General features: G+C 44.4%; 1 pseudogene across 1 annotated transcript; it reads right to left on the bottom strand.

Moving 5' to 3' along the window:
- Window positions 1-6750: 6750 nt before the first annotated feature.
- On the bottom strand, window positions 6751-7237 carry LOC105502360 (annotated as a pseudogene). The gene has a single exon (XR_001000325.1). The product of XR_001000325.1 is annotated as an uncharacterized protein C12orf73 pseudogene (transcript).
- Between the last annotated feature and the right edge of the window lie 18069 nt (window positions 7238-25306).

The following is a 25306-nucleotide window of genomic DNA, read 5'->3' as shown; positions in this document are numbered from 1 at the left end:
TTAGTTAATTTTTTAAGATGGAGTCTTGCTCTGCCGCCCAGGCTGGAGTGCAGTGGTGTAATCTTGGCTTACTGCAACCTCCCCTTCCAGGGTTCAAGCATTCTCCTGTCTCAGCCTCCCAAGTAGCTAGAATTACAGGTGCTTGCCACCATGCTCGGCTAATTTTTTGTATTTTTAGTGGAGACGAGGTTTTGCCATGTTGGCCAGGCTGGTCTGCAACTCCTGACCTCAAGCGATTAGCAGGCCTTGGGCAAGTGCTGAATTTAAACACGGCTCTCCCCAGGACTTCTATTGGGTTCTGCCTAATGGTAACCACCGAGGCTTGGAGACTTCGCTTACTCTGCAGATCTCCTGGGAGCAGCAGGAAACAAGAACCCTTAGCCTTTTCAAAGTAATAGCCATTCTCCTCACTGACCTGACAAAGACAGATGTCAAGTGGGCCCTGCAGGAGTTTGACAGTTTGTCCAAACAACTGTTTTTAGTTGAGGCTATAAATTCTTAGGAAAGGGTTTGTCAGTGTGGCACATTAAATCAGTTGGCCAGTATGGATTACTCTGACCATCTTCTTAGAAAGCAATGTCTTTGGGGATTTTCAGATGAGTGAATATTCAATGCTCTGTCTTTCAGCATTATCATCCACTTCTTCCTGCCCCTCGTAGAATTCTCTTTAGAGGATTGGCTCCTGGGCCTCCAGGAGAGCAGGCAGTAGGGTAGGGTGGTGGGGGGAGAGGAAACTCTTAATCCCTTACCAGGGATTTACTTTGTTCTTCTCATTCTGAGCCTCCCATACAATGCTGTTTTGAGCTTCACTTAGAAATTGGCCTTATTAGCTAGGAAAGGGGAATTTTTTTCGCAACAATCAGAAAATGTAATCCCTTACTCAGGCAGCTGGAGTCCTTTTATTCGTGTCTCCAGACGTTGAGCTGCTGGCTGCTCCTCTCTGCGGCCTGGCTGTCTCTCCCTTACCTCCCAGAGTTAGGGTAATAGCTGACATTTTTCTTCACTAGGCTTTCCTAAGGGATTTCATTCCGTTTGTGAGACACTTTAATTCCTCAAGCTGCAAAGTTTGCTTATTATTATTATATATATATTTTTTCTTTTTTTAGACAGAGTCTCTCTCTGTTGCCCAGGCTGGAGTGCAGTGGCACCATCTCGGCTCACTGCAACCTCTGCCTCCCAGGTTCAAGCAATTCTCCTGCCTCAACCTCCTGAGCAGCTGGGACTACAGGCACGTGCCACCACGCCTGGCTAATTTTTGTATTTTTAGTAGAGACGAGGTTTCATCATATTGGCCAGGCTGGTCTCAAACTCCTCACCTTGTAATCCACCCACCTCGGCCTCCCAAAGTGCTGGGATTACAGGTGTGAGCCTCCACACCCAGCTTATTCTGCATAATTTTTAAGAGGTGTGAATTGTTTTAAGATCAAATTTAAAAGTACATTTTCTTTCTCATCTTGTCACTAACTGATGTTGGATATGTGTGTGTGCTTGTGATTTCCCTGGCTGGGCCTTTGTATAACTTCAAAGAGGGCTGGTGCCTTGCCTTTGGGCTGCTGGATAGCACTCCTCCAGATCCTCCCTCTACTGAGCAGCTCCGTGGACCTGTGCAAATCTCTAACCAGCTTTGTTAGACAACAAAATACCCTGGAGAATATCAAGCCCTTTAACATACCCAGTTTGTGCTCCCAGCCATAAGATCTCTTTGGCCATGTATGTGGGATTCCCATGAAGGAGAAGCCTCATTTCCAGCAAGAATCTGGCTTCCACCTAGACTTGGGAAACAGATACTGAAAAGCATATTGCTGATCAACTAGACAGCTGGCTTCCACTCTTGATTGCCTGTGTAATCCATCTAGAGCAGCCAGAGCAATTTATTTATTTAAAAATTTAAAATTGGCCAGGCACAGTGGCTCACGCTTCTATTCCCAGCACTTTGGGAGGCTAGGGTGGGCAGATCACTTGAGGCCAGGAGTTCAAGATCAGCCCGGCCAACATGGTGAAACCCTGTCTTTACTAAAAATAGAAAAAGTTGCTGGGTAAGTTGGCTCATGCCTGTAATCCCAGCACTTTGAGAGGCCTGGGCAGGTGGATCAGGAGATCAGGAGCTCAAGACCGTCCTGGCTAACACGATGAAACCCCGTCTCTCTCTACTAAAAATACAAAAAATTAGCCAGGCATGGTGGCACATGCCTGTAGTCCCAGCTACTTGGGAGGCTGAGGCAGGAGAATGGCTTGAACCTGGGAGGCAGATGTTGCAGTGAGCCAAGATCGTGCCACTGCACTCCAGTCTGGGCAACAGAGCAAGACTCTGTCTCAAAAAAAAAAGAAAAGAAAAGAAAAAGAAAAAAAATTAGCCGGGCATGGTGGTATGTGCCTGTAATTCCAGGTGCTTGGGAGGCTGAGGCAGGAGAATCGCTTGAACCTGGAAGGCAGAGGTTGCAGTGAGCCAAGTTCATACCATTGCACTCCAGCCTGGGCGACAGAGTGACTCTATCTCAATAAATAAATAGCAAGTAAAAATTTAAAATTATTTATATGTGTTTTGTAGAAAGATATAGCAGATAAGCAGATTAAGAAAATAAAATCCTTATATTTCCAAAAGATTAACCTTCAATATATATCCTTCTAGCATAGTGTGAGATATATACTTCATGTATGTATATACATATATACTTACCAGGTGAAATTATACTGTACATACTATTTCATAATCTGATTTTTTTCCAGTTAATCTCAATTTTACCGTGTTGATACATTTTCATTTCTTCTAATACCTAACCTCAATTTCAGTTATCCCAGTTGTTCCCTAAATGTCCTTTCTAGTTGGTTTGTTCAAAGCAAGACCTGCCAGGCACGGTGACTCACATCTGTAATCCTAGCACTTTGGGAAGCTGAGGCAGACAGATCACTTGAGGCCAGGAGTTCAAAACTAGCGTGGCCAACATGGTGAAACCCTGTCTGTAGTAAAAATAGAAAAAATTAGCAGGGCATGGTGGCACACACCTGTAGTCCCAGCTACTCTGGAGGCTGAGGCATGTGAATTGCTTGAAGCTGGAAGACAGAGGTTGCAGTGAGCTGAGATCATGTCACTACACTCCAGCCTGGGCAACAGAGCAAGGCTCTGTCTCAACAAACAGACAAACAAAAGCAGTCACAACAAAAAAACAGAAACAAAGCAAGACCCAATCTAGGTCCCACATGACATCGGGTTGTTGTTTCTTTTTATTTCATTTTTGAGACGGGCTTGCTGTTGCCCAGGCTGGAGTGTAGTGGCGCAATCGCAGCTCACCGCAACCTCTGCCTCCAGGGTTCAAGTGATTCTCCTGCCTCAGCCTCCTGAGTACCTGGGATAACAGGTACCTGCCACACGCCCGGCTAATTTTTGTGTTTTTAGTAGAGATGGGGTTTCACCGTGTTGGCCAGGCTGGTCTCGAACTCCCAACCTCAAGTGATCCACCCCCTTCAGCCTTCCAAAGTACTGGGATTACAAGTATGAGACACCACGCCAGGCCTGGTTGTTGTTTCTTGAGCCTCTTTTTTTTTTTTTTTTTTTTTTCAGATGGAGTTTCACACTGTCACCCAGGCTGGAGGTGCAGTGGTGCAATCACTGTTCACTGCAGCCTCGATTTCCTGGGCTCAAGCAACTCTTTCACTTCAACCTCCTGAGTAGCTGGAACTACAGGCACATGCCACAATGCCCAGCTAATTTTTAAATTATTTGTAGAGAAGAGGTATCACTATGTTGCCCAGACTGGTCTTGAAGCCCTGAGTTCAAGTGATCTTCTTGCCTCGGCCTCCCATAGTGCTGAGATCTCATGAGCCGCCGTGCCCAGCTCTCTTGAATCTCTTTTAATCTTCCATAGTTTCTGTTTTCATGATAGTCTTGTTGAAGATGGCAAGCCAGTGAATCTACATAATTTACCATCTTCTGGATTTGTCTAGTTGCTTCTTTGTGGTATCATAGCTTGTAACTGGGTGGATTCAAATTAGGTATTTTTGGCTGGAGTACATTATAGATGCTGTTGTCTACTCCACATTGTATCCTCCAGCAGACATACCTGGGTAACCATCCTGAGGAATGCTGAGGTTGACAACTGGGATGTGGTAATGACTGTCTGCTCTCCTTGAGACTAGACAGGGGTTAGCAAATCTTTTCTTTTTTCTTTTCTTTGAGACACAGTCTTGCTCTTTCGCCCACACTGGAGTGCAGTGGCGCGATTTCGGCTCACTACAAGCTCCGCCTCCTGAGTTCAAGCGATTCTCCTACCTCAGCCTCCTGAGTAGCTGGGATTACAGGCTCCCACCACCACGTCCGGCTAATTTTTGTATTTTTAGTAGAGATGGGGTTCCACCATGTTGGCCAGGTTGGTCTCGAACTCCTGACTTCAGGTGATCTACCCGCCTTGGCTTCCCAAAGTGTTGGGATTACAGGCGTGAGCCACCGTGCCTGGCCAGGTTGTTCTCTTTTGTAACCAGTTATTAGAATCAGGAAATTTAACATTTACTATAATAATACTATTTAATCTAGAGACCATATTTAATTGCCGCCAATTATCCCAACAGTATCTTTTATGGAATTTTTTTTGGACGAAGAGCCAAATTCAGAATAAGACGTTGTGTTTGGTTGCCAAATCTCTTTATTTTTCTTTAGTCTGAAATAGCTTGGCATTCTTTGTAAAAAGCTTTCTCTTATTAACTGGGGTGATCTGGTTTTCCTAAAATATAGTTTCTAGAACTATAATAACTATAACTAGAAAAATGTATTCTTTAAAAAATATAAACTATATAATATAACACTCCTCACTTCTTTCCAAAGCACTTCCCAGGTTAAAACCCTTGAAAGACTTCACATTTCACACCCAATAAAGTCCAAACTGCTTACTGTGCTATGCAGGCTGATCTAGCTCCAGGCCCTCATTTCCTATCTTTTTCCTCTGCACTGACTTCTTGCTGCTTCAGGGTGACAGTTAACTCATTCCCATCTTAATGCCTTTGCTTTTGCCCTTCCTTCCATGTAAGATGATTTACAACTAGGTCTTCACGTGTTGGCTTCTTCCAGTCACTGAAGCCTCAACTCCTTCCCTGACACAGTCTATGGAGCTCCTCTCTGACATATAATCTTGTTTTATTGTCCTCACAACATATCTCACTGAATGAAATTATCACATTTATTAGTTTTCTTCTTAAATTTCTATCTCTTTTTCAAAAAATGTAAGCTTCCTGAAGATATAGTTCTTTTTTTTTTTTGAGACAGAGTCTTGCTCTGTCGCCCAGGCTGGAGTGCAGTGGTGTGATCTCCACTCACTGCAACCTCCAACTCCTGGGTTTCAATGATTCTCCTGCCTCAGGCTCCCCAGTAGCTGGGATTACAGGCTCACACCACCACGGCTAATTTTTGTATTTTTAGTAGAGAGGGGGTTGCGCCATGTTGGCCAGGCTGGTCTCGAACTCCTGAGCTCAGGTGATCCGACCACCTTGGCCTCCCAAAGTGCTGGGATTACAGGTGTGAGCCACCGCGCCCGGCAGAAAACATAGTTCTTGTCTTTTTTCCCTCCAGTGCCTAGAATAATTTTTTGTTTATAATAAGTTCTCAACAAATATTTATTGAATTACAACATAATACTGGAAGTCCTAGCCAGAGCAATTAGGCAAAAGAAAGGAAAAAAAGGACATTCAATTTGAAAAGAAGGAAGTAAAATTGTCCCTGTTTACAGATGACATGATTTTATATAGAGAAAAATCAGGCCAGATGGGGTGGCTCATGCCTGTAATCCCAGCACTTTGGGAGGTTGAGGAAAGTGGATCACTCGAGGTCAGGAGTTTGAGACTAGACTGGCCAACATGGCGGAACCCTGTCTCTACTAAAAATACAAAAAAATTAGCTGGGCGTGGTGACTTATGCCTGTAATCCCAGTTACTCAGGAGGCTGAGGTAGGAAAATCACTTGAACCTGGGAGGCGGGGGTTGCAGAGAGCTGAGATCACACTGCTGCACTCCAGCCTGGGCAACAGAGCAAGACTCTGTCTCAAAAAAAGAGAAAACTATAAAGACTCTACTCAATAATTCTCAGAACTAATAAGTGAATTTAATAAAGTTGCAGGATACGAAATCAATATTCAAAAACAAGTAGCATTCCTAGACACAAACAAGAAAAGAAATCAAGATGGCACAATGGTGTATGTCTGTAATTCCAGCTACTCAGGAGGCTGAGGCAGGCAGATTGCTTGCGCCCAGGGGTTCAGAACAGCTTAGGCAACATAGCAAGACTCCCATCTCAAAAAAAAGGAAAAAAGATTTAGAAGATAATCCCATTTACCATAGTTACACCCCAACCCCCGCCCCCAAAGAAACCCCAAACCCTAAGAATAATTTTTTCTTTTTTTGAGATGGAGTTTTGCTCTTGTTGCCCAGGCTGGAGTGCTGTGCTGCAATCTCTGTTCACTGCAACCTCCGCCTCCTGGGTTCAAGTGATTCTCCTGCCTCAGTCTCCTGAGTAGCTGGGATTACAGGCACCTGCCACCATGCCCGGCTAATTTTTGTATTTTTAGTAGAGACAGGGTTTCACCATGTTGGCCAGGAGGGTCTTGATCTCTTGACCTTGTGATTCACCTGCCTCAGCCTCCCAAAGTGCTGGGATTACAGGTGTGAGCCACTGCGCTCGACCTAATTTTTGTATTTTTGTTTTTGTTTTTGTGTTTTTTAGTTTTAAATAATTTTTTAATTTATATGAAATAAAGACAACCCATATAGTAGACTTACAAATATTCTATTTCAAATTATATTCAAGACTAACTATCTTTCAAACCATATTCATGAGTCTGATGATACGTGCTTTGGCAGTTTTCAAGAAATATCAATCAAACCATAATTAAATTTCAAAGTATCAGCTAAACATCCACTGAGCACCTCCTTTTGCAGTCAGCATTGGACTAAGTGCTTAAGGACAAGTAGTTTGATGCAATAAATTAAGAAATACATATTTAAGACTTATTATTCACAGAATTCTTGGCATAGTTATTTAAGTTCCTCCTGTTGAGAAACTTGAGGTTTGTGTTTTCTTTCTTTCAGTCCCAAAAGCTCCGTTTTGAGTTCTCCAGGCTTTGGTGGAATTTCAGGTATTGTCAGGTCCGGTCGGTAGTATCTGTGCACCACTTCTGCCCCTGCGAACGTGGCCAGGAGGCTGGCTGTGAACATTTTCAGGTAGGTAGACATGGGCACGCCCGCGGGCATGGTCGGCAGGCGCAGTGAGTACCACGCGTACTACAGAGACCAGTCGCCCGTGTGCCTGGCAGGTGGAGCCGTCCGCATTAGCGGCCTCCGGCAATGGAAGCGGAGAACGCGGGCAGGTAATGCCGGGGCCAGAGCTGCCCCTCCCTTGCGCCCCTCACGGCGGGGCAGGTTGGCTGGCCAATTTTTGTATTTTTTAGTAGAGATGGAGTTTCACCGTATTGGCCAGGCTGGTCTCGAACTCCTGACCTCAGGTGATCCGCCCAACTTGGCCTCTCAAAGTGTTGGGATTACAGGTGTGAGCCACCAAGCCCAGCCCCTAAGAATAAATTTAACCAAGGAAGTAAGAAAGTATCTGCTAGGCAAACTAGAGAACACCAGTGAAAGAAATTGAAGAGAACACGAATTGGAAGACACCTGGTGTGGTGGCTCACGCCTATAATCCCAGCACTTTGGGAGGCTGAGGAGGGTGGATCACCTGAGGTCAGGAGTTTGAGACCAGCCAGGCCAACATGGTGAAACCATCTCTACTAAAAATACAAAAAAATTAGCCGGGCATGGTGGCACATGCCTGTTAATCCTAGCTACTTGGGAGGCTGAGGCAGGAGAATTGCTTGAACCCGGGAGGCGGAGGTTGCAGTGAGCCAAGATCGTGCCCCTACACTCCAGCCTGGGCAATGGAGCAAGACTACCACAAAAAAGAAAAATAAATAAATAAATAAATAAAATAAAATATATAAATAAATAAATTGGAAGCCATCCCATGCTCACAGGTCAATAACTGATGTTGTTAAAATAACCATACTACCCAAAGCAATCTACAGATTCAACTAAATCTCTATCAAAATACCGATGACATTCTTCACAGAAATAGAAAAACAATCGTAAAATTTGTACCAAACCACAAATGACTGAATAGCCAGAGGAATCCTGAGCAAAAAGTACAAAGCTGGAGGCATGATGCTACAAGACTTTATAGTACAAAGCTATAGTAACAGCATGGTACTGACATAAAAACAGACACATAAATCAATGGAACAGAATAGAGAACCCAGAAGTAAATTCACGTGACTATAGCCAACTGATTTTTGACAAAGATGCCAAGAATACTCATTGAGCAAAGGGTGATCTCTTCAATAAATGATTCTGGTAATTTTTATGCAGAAGAATTAAACTAGACCTCCACCTCTCACGCTATACAAAAACCAACTGAAAATGCATCAAAAACCTAAATGTAAGATTTAAAACTATAAAACTACTAGGAGAAGGTCAGGTGCAGTGGCTCACACTTGTAATCCTATCACTTTGGGAGGCTGAGGCAGGTGGATCACACTTGAGTTCAGGAGTTCGAGACCAGCCTGGCCAACACGGTGAAACCCCATTTCTACTAAAAATACAAAAAATTAGCCAGGTGTGTTGGTGGGCGCCTGTAATCCCATCTACTCGGGAGGCTGAGGCAGGTGAATCACTTGAACCTAGGGGGCGGAGGTTGCAGTGAGCTAAGATTGCGCCACTTCACTCCAGCCTGGGCGAAAGAGCACAACTCCATCTCAAAACAAACAAAAACAAGTGAACAAAAACCAAAACTACTAGAAGAAAACATAGGACAAACACTTTAGGACATTGGCTTGGGAAAATATTTTTTGAATAAGAGCTCAAAAGCAACAAAAGCAAAAAAAAGCAAAAATAAACAAATAGGATGATATCAAACTAAAAAGCTTCTGCATAGCAACAAAAACATTCAACACAGTGAAAAGACAACCTAAAGAATGGGAGAAAGTATTTTCAAACTATCTAACAGGGAATTAATATCCAGAACATGCAAGGAACTCAAACATCTCAACAGCAAAAAAACAAACAATCCGATTTAAAAAATGAGCAAATGATCTGAATAGACATTTCTCAAAAGAAGATGTACATATGGCAAATACATATATGAAAAAATGCTCAACATCACTAATCATCAGGGAAATGCAAATTAAAACCACAATGAGGTATCATCCCTTCCCAGTTAGAACTGCTATTATCAAAAAGACAAAAGCTAACAAATGCTAGCAAGTATGTAGAGAAAAGAGAATTCTTATGCACTGCTGCTGGGAATGTAAACTAGTATGGCTACGGTGGAGAACTGTATGGAGGGTCCTTAAAAAACTACAAGTAGAACTACCATATGATCCAGCAATTCCACTACTGGGCATTTACCCAAAGGAAAGGAAATCAGTATATTGAAGAAACCTCTGCATCCTCATGTTTATTGCAGCAATATTCACACTAGCCAAGGTATGGAAACAACCTAGGTATTTAACAACAGATGAATGCATAAAGAAATTATGATATAAATACACAATGGAATACTATTCAGCCATAAAAATGAATGAAATTCTGTCATTTGAGGCAACATGGATATAACTGGAGGACATTATGTTAAGTGACATAAGGCAGATGCTGGGTGCGGTGGCTCACGCCTGTAATCCCAGCACTTTGGGAGGCCAAGGTGGGCAGATCACCTGAGGTCAGGAGTTCAAGACCAGCCTGGCCAACATGTTGAAACCCCATCTCTACTAAAAATACAAAAAGTAACTGGTCGTGGTGGTGGGCACCTGTAATCCCAGCTACTCAGGAGGCCGAGGCAGGAGAATTGCTTGAACCCAGGAGGGGGATGTTGCGGTGGGCTGAGATTGCACCATTGCACTCCAGCCTGGGTGACAAGAGCAAAACTCCATCTAAAAAAAAAAAAGAAAAAAAAGCCAGAACAGCAGGTTAAACCCTGCACATTATGCGTGGAAGCTAAAAAAAGTTTATCTCATAGAAGTAAAAAGTAGAACAGAGGATACTAGAAGCTGGAAGGGTAGGGAAAGGGAAGGATAGGGAGAGATTTGCTAAAGGATACAAAATTACAGCTAGATAAGAGGAATAAGGTTTAATGTTCTCTACCACTGTAGGATGACATAGTTAACAATAATATATAGTTTCAAATAGCTAGAAGGAGGATATTGAATGTTCCCAACACAAGGAAATGATAAATGCTTGAGATGATGGGTATATGAATCACCTTGATCTGTCTGATTACTATACATACATGATGTGTATTAAAACATCATTATATACTCCATAAATATGTACAAGTATTATGTGTTAATTAAAAATTTATTTTAATAGTTAAATTAATCATACACACAAGGGAAAATTCTACAGACAAAAATCCCCAAAGTCCAGGGCTGTCTCTTGCTTGCTATGGAGAATCGGACGCTAGTTGTTTCCTCTGTGATCCCCGCTCCCGATGGTGGTCCTCCTCCGTGACTTCAGGTCTCACTGGGCTCTAGTAGCTCCATCTTCTCCTTTCCTCCTCTATCCAAGGGGAAGTGAGCAGTCTTTGTTTGTTTTCTCCCTTAACTCTATCTATGCCTCTACTGGGAGTCCCTTCATTAGGGTTTTTTCACTTGAGCTACCCTTGGCGAATTCTGTTTCCAGCTGGGACCCTGGATGATGGACAGAGTAAGGAGCAACCACTATGCCCTGGCAATAAATGATGGTTCAGCTGCGTGAGCATTGTCTGTATGTGCAGTCAGCTGCTTCCTCATCCTCCTCTTCACCATGTTAGTCCCATTTCTTTTCAACGTGCTAACTCCTTTATACTAACAATTATTAAAGAGTTGATTTGTTCAACATATCCAGTGACAAATACTCTTCTAAAAACTTGAAGTGGACAATGAGACTGGGATTAACATGCCTATGTAGAGTCGGCAATGTAATTAGATACAATTTGTGCCTGGATGTCTGACTTCATGTCTAAAATTCCATCAGTGACTAATTATGTTAGAGTTGCCTCCTTCCATCTTTCCTCTTGTAAAATTCATCTATTTCTGGAATGAATATTAATCTTTATTGAATGCTTTTCTTTTTTTTGAGACAGAGTCTCACTCTGTCTCCCAGTCTGGAGTGCAGTGGCAAGATTTTGGCTCGCTGCAATCTCCACCTCCCAGGTTCAAGTGATTCTAGTGCCTCAGCCTCCCAAGTAGCTGGAATTACAAGAGCACGCCAGCATGCCCGGCTAATTTGTGTGTGTGTGTGTGTGTGTGTGTGTGTGTGTATATATATATATATATTTTTTTTAGTAGAAACAGGGTTTTGCCATATTGGCCAGACTGGTTTCGAACTCCTGACTTCAAGTGATTCGCCCTCCTTGTGCTGGAATCCCAAAGTGCTGGGATTACAGGCGTGAGCCACAGCTCCTGGCCTGAATGCTTGTTTTATGTGAGTTACTTTCGGATTCATTAAATCAAATAATCTTTACAACGCATTTTTTTTTTTTCTGGTTACAAGAAAGGTAAACTAACCCAGCAAATGGCAGAGCTGGAGCAGGACGGAACCCCAGGCCTCCTGGTGTGAATCCTTTGTGTTCCTGGGGAGAGTTATACATTCAGTCTCACACTTCTTAGTGTCAATGAATATTTTAGGTAATGGAAAGTAATTCTGGAGCCCAGAGAGAAGATAGGATGGAACTATGATAAAGGGGAAGACATGAAAATACAGCTAATTATTTAGCGAGCATCTACTTGTATGCTGGGAACTGGGTATGGTTCCTTCCACATATTCCCCAGAAGAGTTTTGTAAGGAGGATTGTGCTACCCACGTTTTACAGACGATGAACTTGGGGCTCAGGGAAGTTTGGTAATTTGCCCAAGGTCCTACAGCCAGTAAGTGGTTGGGGATGCATTATGCGTAGAGCTAGGTGAGCCTGACACCGTTTGCTTTCTTTCCATTACACCTGCCTGTCATGGGAGAGAATTTCAGAAAAGGGATACCAAAATTATGGGGAAACCTGTCTTGGATATTGCCAAGGGTCAGTCCAGAAAGAAGCCCTGAATACTACTATTCACAAAAACTTCATTTGAAGGACACATTTGTGTGGTGGAGTGGCTGAGGGACACCATGGGCCACTAGATGGCACCAGTTCAGCGTCGGAAGAAGCTTTTCCCCATTATTTTTGTGGGCAAAGGATGCATGTAGCACCCTGTCCTTGCTCCCCAGGGTGGCACAAGAGAATGAGTACCAGCAAGTGAATGCTGCAGGGGCCATCCTGGAGTCTGTCTGACATAGCGTCTCTGGGGTGGGCAATTTTTTTTCTTTTAAGACAGAGTTTCACTCTGTCACCCAGGCTGAAGTGCAGCAGTGCCATCTCAGCTCTCTGCAACTGCTGCCTCCCAGGTGCAAGTGATTCTTTTGCCTTGGCCTCAATTTTCTGTGTATATATACTTTTTTTTGGGGGGGGGATGGAGTCTCACTCTGTCGCACTGGCTGGAGTGCAGTGGCATGATCTCAACTCACTAGAACCTCTGCCTCCCTGGGTTCAAGCGATTCTCCTGCCTCAATGTCCCAAGTAGCTGGGATTAAAGGTGCCCGCCACCATGCTGGCTTATTTATTTATTTATTTATGAGACGAAGTCTCGCTCAGTCACCAGGCTGGAGTACAGCAGCACGATCTCGGCTCACTGCAACCTCTGCCTCCTGGGTTCAAGTGATTTTCCTGCCTCAGCCTCCCGAGAAGCTGGGACTACAGGTGTGTGCCACCACACCCAGCTAATGTTTGTATTTTTAGTAGAGAGGAGGTTTCACCACGTTGGCCAGTATGGTCTTGATCTCTTGACCTCGTGATTCACCCGCCTCAGTCTGCCAAAGTGCTGGGATTACAGGCATGAGCCACTGCGCCCGATCTAATTTTTGTATTTTTTAGTAGAGATGGGGTTTCACCATGTTGGCCAGGCTGGTCTCAAATTCCTGACTTCAAATGATCTTCCCACCTTGGTCTCCCCAAGTGCTGGGATTACAGGCATGAGCCACCGTGCCCAGCCCAGTTTTTGTATTTTTTGGTAGAGAGGGGGTTTCTCCATGTTAGCCAGGTTGGTCTTGAATTCCTGACCTCAAGTGATCTGCCTGCCTAAGCCACCCGAAGTGCTGGGATTACAGGCATGAGCCACCACGCCCAGCCTGGAATGGGCATTTCTAGTCCCTTTACACAGGTGAGGGAAATGGAGATAAGCAATACTGAGTAACTTGCCAAGGGTACTTAGGTATAAAGTTGTAGACAAGGGATTCCAAATCAGGCCTGTTTGATTTGCAGCTTGTGATTAGTGTATTGCTAGGTAGATTGGGAATGTTTGGCCTGGAACAGAAAAGACCCTGGGGTGGGATCCACGTTGACAGTCTTCTGGGACTTGAATCACCGCATGGATGAGGGTGCAGAACTAAATCCAACAGGTGGAAATTATCAGGAGTAGACTTTTTTTCTTTTTTTTTTGAGAAGGAATCTCTGTCTCCCAGGCTGAAGTGCAGTGGCATGATCTCGGCTCACTGCAACTTCCGCCTCTCGGGTTCAAGAGATTCTCTTGCCTCAGCCTCCCGAGTAGCTGGGATTATAGGCGCCTGCTACCACACCTGGCTAGTTTTTGTATTTTTAGTAGAGACGGGGTTTCACCATGTTGGCCAAGCTGGTCTTGAACTCCTGACTGATCCACCTGCCTTGGCCTCCCAAAGAGCTGGGATTACAGACGTGAGCCACTGCGCCCAGCCGGGAGTAGATTTTTTTGAAAAGTTAATACATGATAAGATTTTGCTGGGCATGGTGGTTTATGCCTGTAACCCCATCACTTTGGGAGGCCAAGGCAGGAGGATCGCTTAAGCCCAGGAGTTGGAGACTAGCCTGGACAACGTAGTGAGATCCCATCATTACAAAAAATAATAATAATAAAAAAATAGCCAGGTTTGGTGGCTTATGCTTGTGGTTCCAACTACTCTGGAGGCCAAGGTGAGAGAATTGCCGAGCCTGGAAATCAAGGCTGCAGTGAGCCATGATCACACCACTGCACTCCAGCCTAGGCACCAGAGTGAGACCCTGTCTCCAAAAAAAAAAAAAAGATTACATTTAACTAATTAAAGAGAAAACTGGCAAGGTGTTAAAACCAATTCAAAGGACAGTCCAGGCTAGGTGTGGTGGCTCATGCCTGTAATACTAGCACTTTGGGAGGCCAAGGCAGGTGGATCACTTGAGGTCAGGGGTTCAAGACCAGCCTGGCCAACATGGTGAAATCCTGTCTCTACTAAAAATACAAAATTAGCCAGGCATGGTGGCATGCACTTGTAATTGCAGTTACTCTGGAGGCTGAGGCAGGAGAATCACTTGAACCTGGGAGGCACAGGTTGCAGTGAGCCGAGATCGTGCCACCACAGAGTGAGACTGTGTCTCAAAAAACAATGAAAAAGAAAAAACAAAACAAAAACAAAGGAAAATCCAGGCCAGGTGCAGTGACTCATGCCTGTAATTCCAGCACTTTGGGAGGCTGAGGTGGGCAGATCACCTGAGGTCAGGAGTTCAAGACCAGCCTGGCCAACATTTCAAAAAAATCCAATTTCTACTAAAAATACAAAAATTAGCCGGGTGTGGTGGCAGGCACCTGTAATCCCAGCTACTTGGGAGGCTGAGACAGGGAGAATTGCTTGAACCCAGGAGACAGAGGTTGCAGTGAGCCGAGATCATGCCACTGCACTCCAGCCTGGGCAAGAGTGAGAGTTCGTTTCAAAACTCAAAAAAAAAAAGGACAGGGTCTGGATTTCTAGATAATATGAACGGAGGACGTTGCAAAACCCAGCAGCAGCTGAAGGAAATATCCTGGAGGAAGTTGAACTTTACCCTGCTTGGAAATCTATCCAGGTCTGAAGCCCCTCTACAGAGGTCCCCAGAATGTTCCCCCCTTTCCCCACTGAGTCTACTGGGGGGGTAAAGTCCAAGATGACAGCTGCAGTTGTTTCCACGTGGCAGTGCCCCTGAGGGATCCAAATAAACCTGGAGTTTTATTATCCTGACTGTGCCGATAAGGAGACTGGCCGACCCGGGTAGAGAAAGTGGAGGCCACTGTCCGGTATCCCTTGATAGGTCCCCTCATTGCTTTTCTGTTCACATCAGCCGGGCTTGTAACAGCTCCCAGTGATAGAGTATCTAGACTGGTCACCTGATGATGGAGTCTTGTCCATTTCGAAGGCCCAGACCAATGAACTGAAGTGAATAACTCACCCCACAATTTATTGCTCCTAGAGCAAATTCCTTGTCCTGGTGATAATTCTCTTGTGTGTGGCTAAAACTATCAGCTCTGGGACAATGCGCATAACTTTGCATGGATGATAAAGCTCCACTTATTTATTTGGCTGAATAGAGTTATTATACTATTACTTCCTCTATAAGTTTCTGACATAAAGTCAGACAAACTCAAATGCAAGCTTATTTATTTATTTATGAGACTGAGTCTTGCTCTGTTGCCCAGGCTGGAGTGCAGTGGCATAATCTCGGCTACTGCAACCTCCGCCTTCCAAGTTCAAGTGATTCTCCTGCCTCAGCCTACCACATAGCTGGGATTACAGATGGGCACCACCACGCTCAGTTAATTTTTGTATTTCTTAATAGAGATGGGGCTTCGCCACATTGGCCAGGCTGGTCTCGAACTCCTAACCTCAAGTGATTTGCCCACCTTGGTCTCCCAAAGTGCTGGGATTATGGGCATGAGCCACCATGCCCGACCTCAAATGCAAGCTTTTCTCTCATCATCTTAATCATGCTGAATGAATTTGGAGCTCAATTCATACGGGGGGCAAGGACCTAGAGGTCAAAGCTGTCCTCTTGAATCCTGGTGTAGTTGATGTGTGCATAAGGCTTTGCTTGTTCATACTCTCTCAGGCAGAAGTGTAATTTGAGGAAACGGAGAGTGCATGTGTGTGTGTGCACATGCACGTGTGTGCATACATGTCCTATGAGAATGAGAATGGGTGCCCACTTTTCTTGGCTCCCCTCCCTTGTGCCTCTGGGCCTTTCTGCCTGAATGCCCTCGCCTGGAAATCCTTGTCCATTTTTCTCATTCAATGACCAGAGCACCAACTGTGGAGTTTGGAAACCTGGCTCCAGCCCTGATTCTGTCATTGACATGCTCCACAACATCGGTGAAAGCAACTGGCCTCTTTGAACATCCCTTCCTGGTGTGTGGCAGGAAACATTTGGTTTCCTTGAACTGAACCCGCCTGACAATGGGAAGATTTTTCTGAACCACCTCCCCTGCTGGGTAGCTGTAGGGATTAAATGATGTAACAGAAGGTAAGGCAGGATTATTTTTTTAACTTTTGTCTATTTTCAATGCCCTCCTATGTATCTTCAAGGCCAGAGCCTTCTGAGACACTCCAGCCCACAGTGACTGCTCTCCTCTGATCTGTCACTTCTTTAGCCTTATACTGCTCTGTTTATTATGATCTATTTATGTGTTGCGCTGTATCCACTTGTCTTGTCCATAAGCTCTTTTTCTGCCCTTTTGAATCTTTTCAGTGGCTAGTGTGCTGCCTTCATCATAACTGAGTTCATAAGTCTTTCTGGATTGACTACTTAATTGAATCTGGAATATGGGGAAGGAGACTTAGGGTAAAGGGACCACCCAATACAAGGTCTGAGATTATTTTATGCCGTATTTCATGGTGGAATAAGGAATGAATAACACAGTGTGAATGAATAATGCAGTGTATCATGAGTTGGGAAGGGAGAAAAAAAGGGTATCTGTACAAGTCATTTTCTTTTTTTTTTTCTTTTCTTTTTTTTTTTGAGATGGAGTCTTGCTCTGTTACCCAGGCTGGAGTGCAGTGGTGTGATCTCGGTTCACTGCAACCTCTGCCTCCTGGGTTCAAGCGACTCTCCTGCCTCAGTCACCCAAGTAGCTGGGATTATAGGAACATGGCACCGCACCTGGCTAATTTTTGTATTTTTAGTAGAGATGGGGTTTCACCGTGGTGGCCAGGCTGGTTTCAAACTCCTGACCTCAAATGATTCGCTTGCCTCAGCCTCCCAAAGTGCTGGGATTACAGGCATGAGCCACCACACCCAGCATATACATGTCATTTTCAATCATTTGGACTTGAATCACCTGGTTTTATTTGGTCAATGAAAGCAGAGGACAATGGTCAAACTTACTATTTGGGTCTTTGAGACAAAGTAACCAGCTGATTGACTGTCTTTTCTGCTCAGCAGAACTTGCTGGCGCTGGAAGCCATGAGGAATAACTGAACTGAGGCGAACAGCAGGCTCGTAGCCAGGGAGGAAACAGCAGCATAGCAACATCTCTGTTTTTGCCTTATTGGTGTAGCCTTGTTCACAAAGAAGACGTGGAAGGGAAAGGACTTGGAGAGCAAGAGAGGAAACAGAAAAGAAAGATTGTGAGGAAGGGCCACAAGGAAGCAAATAGAGCTTCCATTCCATGCTCGGGGAGTATTCAGAGGGTTCATGGGAGAACTGTGGGTGGGCTTGCTTCACATGCAGGGAGAGGCCTGGCCAGACCCACCTTCCTCCCAGTTCTGACCCCAGAGTGAGGTCAATATCCAGTCTCCACGTGAACGATTCTCAGACCCCATCCTTTCCCCAGCAGGTAGCAAAGGCCGCCTCACCTGAGCCTATGCACAAGCCTGGGCTCAGAGATTCTCTCAAGCCCCAGTGTCAGTTCTCTCCAGATCAAGAGAACCAACAGAGTATATATATTCTTGCCCCTGAGCAAGAAGGAATTCTTTTCTATGCAGGCTTTCAACTGATTGGATGAGGCCCAGCCATTCAATGGGTCATCTAATTTACTCAAAGCCTATTGATTTACATTTAATCTCATTTAAAAAACACCTTCGGCCAGGTGGAGTGGCTCATGCCTGTAATTGCAGCACTTTGGGAGGTAGAGGTGGGTGGATCACTTGAGGTCAGGAATTCAAGACCAGCCTGGGCAACATGGTGAAACCCTGTCTTTACTAAAAATACTTAAAAAAAAAAAATTAGCTGGGCGTAGTGGCACATGCCTGTTATCCCAGCTACTTGGGAGGCTGAGGCAGGAGAATTGCTTGAACATGGGAGGTGGAGGATGCAGTAAGCCGAGATTGCACCATTGCGCTCCAGCCTGAGCAACAATAGTGAAATTCTATTTAAAAACAAACAAAAACAAAAACAAAAAACCCCAAAAAAATACCTTCGAAGAAACATCTGGAATAATGATCAACTATCTGGGTAATGTGGCTCACCAAGTTGGCACATGAAGTTAACCATCCCATCTGGAAAGGGAAGATGGCTCCGTGGCAGAGCTGACTTTGGAGGGAGGGCAGCAACTACCGCTTTCTACCCCCCTTCTCCTTTTTTAACATTATTCACTTATTTATACTTTCAAACAGGAATATAGGCACATAGTAAATAATTCAAGAGGTCTAGAAAGGTAGAAGGTGAAAAGTAAGTCTCCCTTTTACTCCTGATCTGTTTCTTGGGAATTCTTTCAGAGAGATAATACAAATCTATAAGCATTTTCCCTTTAAAAGCATAAAGAGTAACATATTCCACATACGTCACATGCTTTTCTATGACTTGCTTTTTTCTTAGCAAAGCAAAGAAAAAGTGGAGTTTTTTTCTATATCGGTCCACGTTGATCTACCACATTCTTTTTTTTCTTTCTCTTTTTTTATTGTTTTGAGATGAAGTCTCACTCTGTCACCCTGATCTCAGCTCACTGCAACCTCCACCTCCCAGGTTCAAGCAATTCTCCCTGCCTCAGCCTCCCGAGTAGCTGGGACTACAGGAGCCTGCCACCACACCCGGCTAATTTTTGTATTTTTATTAGAGACAGAGTTTTGCCATGTTGGCTAGGCTGGTCTTGAGCTCCTGACCTCAAGTGACCCGTCCACCTTGGCCTCCCAAAGTGCTGGGATTACAGGTATGAGCCATGGTGAGCCACGGTGCCCAGCCTCTACCACATTCTTTTCAATGGCCACATAGTATTCCCCAGTATGTTTCAGCGGTCTCCCAGGGATGCACATGTAGGTTGCCTCCAACCTTTTGATCCTATACACACCTTGCTGCAACAACTGTGCTTGCACATCTGTTCTTGAAGCTGCCCTTTTCTTGCTTACACCCATGACTTCCTGAATGTATTCTTCAGATGAGCTTAATAATGTTTTTCTGTCTTATCCCCCATCCCTTCTGGTCTCTTCTGCCTCCATTCATCCTTTTTAAGCTGAGTGACTGCGTCTCCTGCAGGGCAACGTGCTCCCTCCAGTAAGAAGTTAATCTCTCTCTGGTTTCCTGAGACTCTCCCGAACTGGACAGTGTCTGCTTGTGTGTCTATCCCACCTCAATTGTGGCTTTTTAGATTGGGCTGGAATTGCCCATTGTCGAAGAGAGCCTGTATATTTTTCTAAGCTAATTTCACAGACAGCAGCATTCAGATTCAAATTTCCCCTGGCAAATGGCTGCAGTCAGTCAAAGTGACTAAGGAGAATAAATTGTAGCCAGACAGGTCTCACAATCCTCTTGCCTGGTGGAGGGTTTTATTGGCTGCAAATCCCATCACCAGGCAGGCAGACGTCCTCATCACTCCATGACAGGTCCTGGGGCAGGCTGTGATAGATGGTGAAGGTTGGGCCACCTCTGGGCCCTGGAAATAAGTTCTGACTCCCAAGTGCCTGGAGAGTGTAACAAAGAGAGGGGCAGCAGGAGCTGGAAGAGGTTACAGAGATCATGCCACCCAATACTGCTTTTCAACAGATGAGGACCCAGACCTAGTTTGCTAAAAACCAGTTCTAAGCTGCATCTATCAGACCAGTGGCCCTAACCCTTTAACAAACCCCTTGGAGAATCTGATGCAATGAGGCCTTCTTCCCTGTAAACTGAATATGCATATCCATACAATATTTTGGATGCACTGTGCGTTTTGGTTGGGGTGGTGTGGGGAGAGAGTATTCTGGTTTAAGTCACAGAAGATCATGCCTGTGAAAGGTTTCCTCTCAATGGGCTACGCAAATGCCAGGGATTAAAATTTTCTTTCCTGCATTACTCAGACCAAAACATTTCCCCACTAACCTGTCTTTAGCTAAACTGGCTTTCAATTCATTGCATTTCTGGAAAGTACTGATTAGAATGTGACAGCTGAGCACCCTCTTTTTTGAGAAGAAATTGGTTTTCTTAATTCAGTGAAGTATGGACGTGCTTAAGTTTACCATAGCTGCTGAAAAGCTTCCTTCCTCTTATGGTGTGGTGGCAGGCTTCCTTCCTCTTGGCATGTGTTCAGGCTGAACCAGCAGCACAGAAAGTTCTGGCCTGGCCTTTGACTGGCTGCCCCATCTGGGACCACTGCCCACTTGAGGGTGGATCCAACAGAACTGGGACCAATGGGTGCAAAATATGAAAGGATTTACCTCCCCTTTGTGAGAGGAAAAATATTTTATCTCTCACTCATCTTTTTTTATTTTTTTTCCTTTCTTTTGAGATGGAGTCTCAAAAGACTGTTGCCCAGGCTGGAGTGCAGTGGTACAATCTCGGCTCACTGCAACCTCCGCCTCCTAGGTTCAAGCAATTCTCCTGCCTCAGCCTCCCAAGTAGCTGGGATTACAGGTGCCCACCAACACATGCGGCTACTTTTTTTGTATTTTTAGTAGAGATGGGGTTTTACCATGTTGGCCAGGCTGGTTTCGAACTCCTAATCTCAAGTGATTCTCTCGCCTCGGCCTCCCAAAGTGCTAGGATTACAGGTGTGAGCCACTGTGACCAGCCCTTTTTTTTTTTTTTTTTTAAACAGGGTCTTTCTCTGTCATCCAGGCTGGAATGCAGTGGTGTGATCATGGCTAACTACAGTCTTGACCTCTCAGGCTCAAGTGATCCTCCTACCTCAGCTTCCTAATAGTGGGACTATAGGCATGCAACAACCATGCCCTGTTAGTTAAATTTTTTTTTTTTCATCGATACGGGGTTCCTACGATGTTGCCCTGGCTGGTCTCAAACTCCTGGGTTCAAGTGGTCCTCCCAACTTGGCCTCCCAGAGTGCTGGGGTTACAGGCATGAGCCACCACCCCTGGCTTCCCACTAATCCTAATCAATATATAATATGATCTCTTCCCACTTTACCAAGTAAATTTGTTCATTTTAGAAAATACAGACAGGCAAAAAAGAGAAAATAAAAGTTACCAGTAATTCTAACTCTCATAGTGTTAGTATTTTGGCGTGTGACCTCCCAAACACACGTGCACACTCTCACACACTCAGGATCATTTTACACAATGTGATTATATATTGTGCTTCCTGTTTCAGATCTGATTATTTCTCTTAAAAAATATAGGAATCTTCCAACAGCTAAAGCGGTCCAATAATGGAATGGGCTGCCTCAAAAGCAGTTGGGCCTCAACTCTGGAAATGTTTAAGTGGAGGTTTGACAGGAGCAGCTGTGAAAGCGATTTCTGCAGTAGGGAGGTACTTAGGCCCTCAGATTTTTAGGGATTCCATGCACTAGAGGCCGTGGCAAAGTTTCCTCTGTGAGTTGCAGGAACTCCTGGGCAGGTGGTTCCCTCCCTTCCTATCTCACCCTCTTACTAAGCTCCACAATGCCATTTGCTTGGCTCTCCCTGGAGGGGCTCTTGGGCTAGACAAAGTGAAATCAGCATCCTTCTCTGCTCTTCTGCCAGCATTGTTACCAGCCTCAGGGGAATCATCTTACTTGCAAAGGCTGTCATTAGTGGAAGGATTTTACTTCCAAGTTGTGACCTAATTGGTTTTATTCTTAATACAAAAGAGAGAGTATTCCATTTCTATTCTATTGCCATCTTACAGCAGGCACTTGGGTTTCTGGTTGTATGGCTGGTTGTTTTGTTCAGGTGTGTGTCCATGTGTGCACATGCACATGTGTAGTGTGAGATTTTTAATTGCCCAAATCATCCTAATGCAAGTGTTTCCACATATTCGAATCTCACATTGACTAGTGTGCGTCGGTAAGTGGGCAAGGCTGGCAGATTGTTATGTAGTGAGAATCTGGTTAGTCAAAGTGTGTGTGTCACAAAGGAATCCGACCTTTATTTTATCAACTTAATTTAATTTTTAGATTTCAATTATGAAATATTTCAATAATACAAAGAAGTACAGAAAAATATAATTGACCCCCCATCTATTATTCATTCACTTGATTGAACAAATGTGTAATATTTGCCATATTTACTTCCTACTTCCTTTTGTAGGAAATAAAATATTAAAGGCTCTGTTAAAACCCAATACACTCATCCCTTTCAGATCCCTCTCCATGGGCAAACCACTAACCTGAAGTTGCATGTTTTCATATTTTTACTATGTATATGAATGCTGCCATAAATAATACTTTGTTTTGCTTATTTTAAAGACTTACAAAATCTGGCTGGGCATGTGGTTCACTCCTATAATCCCAGCACTTTGGGAGGCTGAAGCAGGTGAATCACTTGAGGTCAGGAGTTCGAGACCAGCCTGGCCAACATGGTGAAACCCCTTCTCTACTAAAAATACAAAAAATTAGCCAGGCTTGGTGGTGCACACCTGTAGTCCCGGCTACTTGGGAGGCTGAGGCAGGAGAATCACTTGAACTCGGGAGGTGGAGGTTGTAATGAGCCAAGATCGCACTACTGTACTCTAGCTTGGGCAACAGAGCGACACTCCATCTCAAAAAAAGAGAAGATTTTCAAAATGGCATCATACTGTCAATATCATTTGCAGCCTTCGTTTTTTACATAATACTGTGTTTGTGAGATTTATCTGTGATTTATCCATGTTGCTTTCATAGATTCCTTTGGAATAGTATATACTATCCCATAGTATGAAATGGTACAATTTAGCCATTTTCCTAACTAGACATTTAGGTTGTCCTTTCCCCCTACCCATACCTCTTTTGTTGCTATTGCAAGTAAGACTGCAATGAAACCCACAGACTTGCTTCCGTCCCTGTATGCAAATGTGAGAATATTCTGAAAACACAGATCTTGAAGTAGAATTGAGGATCCATAGAGTGTGAAACTTCATTTTATAAGCTGAGAATAAAGGGTATTTTAACTGTTAGTTTATTTCTAAAAATTGTAGTAAAAAATATACAACAAAAATTTACCATGTTAACCTTTTTTTTTTTTTTTTTTTTTGAGGCGGAGTCTCACTCTATCGCCCAGGCTGGAGTGCAGTGGCCAGATCTCGGCTCACTGCGAACTCCACCTCCCGGGTTCACGCCATTCTCCTGCCTCAGCCTCCCGAGTAGCTGGGACTACAGGCGCCCGCCACCTCATCCGGCTAGTTTTTTGTATTTTTTAGTAGAGATGGGGTTTCACTATGTTAGCCAGGATGGTTTCGATATCCTGACCTCGTGATCCGCCCGTCTCGGCCTCCCAAAGTGCTGGGATTACAGGCTTGAGCCACCGCGCCCAGCCAACCATTTTTAAGTATACAGTTCGGTGGCATCAAGTACAGTCACGTTGTTGTGCAACCGCCACTACCATCCATTTCTGGAACATTTTCCTCTTCTCCAACTGGAACTCTACACCCATTAAGCAATTAAGTCTCTAGTCAACCTTCTCCCTAGCCTCTTGTTTTTGTCTTAAACAGAAGAAGTCAGTATTACTTCTTCATTAATTCCGTAAACATTTACTGAGTATCTAGCATGTGTCAAATATATAAATAGGAAATTATATGAATAAAATTTAGTTTTTGCCATCAGGAAACTCCCACCCTAATTGTTGGAGCCCAGGAGTTTGAGGATGCATTGAGCTATGATCATGCCGGTTGTACCACTGCACTCCAGAGTGAGGAACAGAATAAGACCCTGCATCTAAAATAATAATAATAGCAATTTTAAAAATTGGCTAGAGGCCGGGCCTGGTGGCCTCCCAGTACTTTGGGAGGCCGAGGTGGGTAGATCACCTGAGGTCAGGACCAGCTTGGTTAACACGGTGAAACCCCGTCTCTACTAAAAATACAAAAATTAGCTGGGCGTGGTGGCGCATGCCTGTAGTCCCAACTACTTGGGAGGCTGAGGTGGGAAAATTGCTTGAACCTGGGTGGTGGAGGTTGCAGTGACCTGAGATCACACTATTACACTCCAACCTGACCAACAGAGCAAGACATTGACTCAAAAATAAATAAATAAATAAATAGGCTAGGAGTGGTGGTTTATGCCTGTAATCCCAGCACTTTAGGAGGCTGAGGCGGGAGGATCATTTGAACTCAGGAGTTTGAGACCAGCCTGGACAGTATAGCAAGACCCCATCTCTACTAAAGAGTGCCTGTAGTTCCAGCTACTTGGGAGGCTGAGGTGGGAGCATTGCTTGAGCCCAGGAGATCGAGACTGCAGTGAGCTATAATTGTACCACTGCACTCCAGCCTGGGTAACAGAGACCCTGTCTTAAAAAAAACAACAAAGGAACTCCTATTCTAGCTGAAGGGAGACATAAAAACAATTATATGGGACATGTTGTAGAAGCCAAGTGCTAGGAGATCCCAGAGTTACAGCAATGAATTCATGGGTGGGAATAAGGTGAGATGAGGTGGGGAGTGGAAGATAAGAAAATCCTCAGAAAAAAAATAATTTTTAAGCTGAACTTTGAAGCATGAAATACAATTTTTTCCAGGCAACAATGGGGGTAGGGTATGGATTTGTGTAAGTGCCTTCAATCAATCAAGAAATATATTGGTATCAGTCAGGGCCTAACCAACATAAGAGATACCACTGTAAGTATGTGAAACAGAGGAGATTCCCAGTTACACAGGGGATGGAGGAGATGAGGAGCTGAACAGGAGCTGATGATGCCATTCAGAGAATAGCAGCAGAAAGAATACCCTACAATCCTTAGGTCAGAGTCAAGGGAAGGAGGTGGTATCACCAGAGCCAAGGGCTGGGATCACCTGAAGGAGGCTGGAATCACAGCTGGTCTGGCTGATAGCAATTGGAGCCATGCTGGAGCCATTGCCTCCCCTGGAGACAGAGAGGGAGGGGGTCAAACACCCTGGCTTTTCTTCCCACCACAGTTCACTTCCCATTGTCTGAAAGAGCAAAAGTAGCACACTGAACTAATCCAGAGAGAATAAGCACAGAAAGCAGCTACCACCCCTAGGGTGGGGGGCAGAAGGGACAAGAAGAGGTTAGGGACATCAGAATTAGAACATCAGAGGAGAGGCCACATGGAGCTGGTGTCCAGACTTCTTTTTTCTTTTCTTTTCTTGTCTTGTCTTTTCTTCTTCTTTTAAATACAGATGGGGTCTCAC

This window comes from Colobus angolensis, unplaced genomic scaffold (assembly GCF_000951035.1).
Source record: "Colobus angolensis palliatus isolate OR3802 unplaced genomic scaffold, Cang.pa_1.0 Scaffold8, whole genome shotgun sequence".
In the NCBI taxonomy this organism is placed as follows: Eukaryota; Metazoa; Chordata; class Mammalia; order Primates; family Cercopithecidae; genus Colobus; species Colobus angolensis.
Note: the sequence above shows the minus strand (reverse complement) of the source record. Positions and strands in the feature narration are given on the sequence as shown.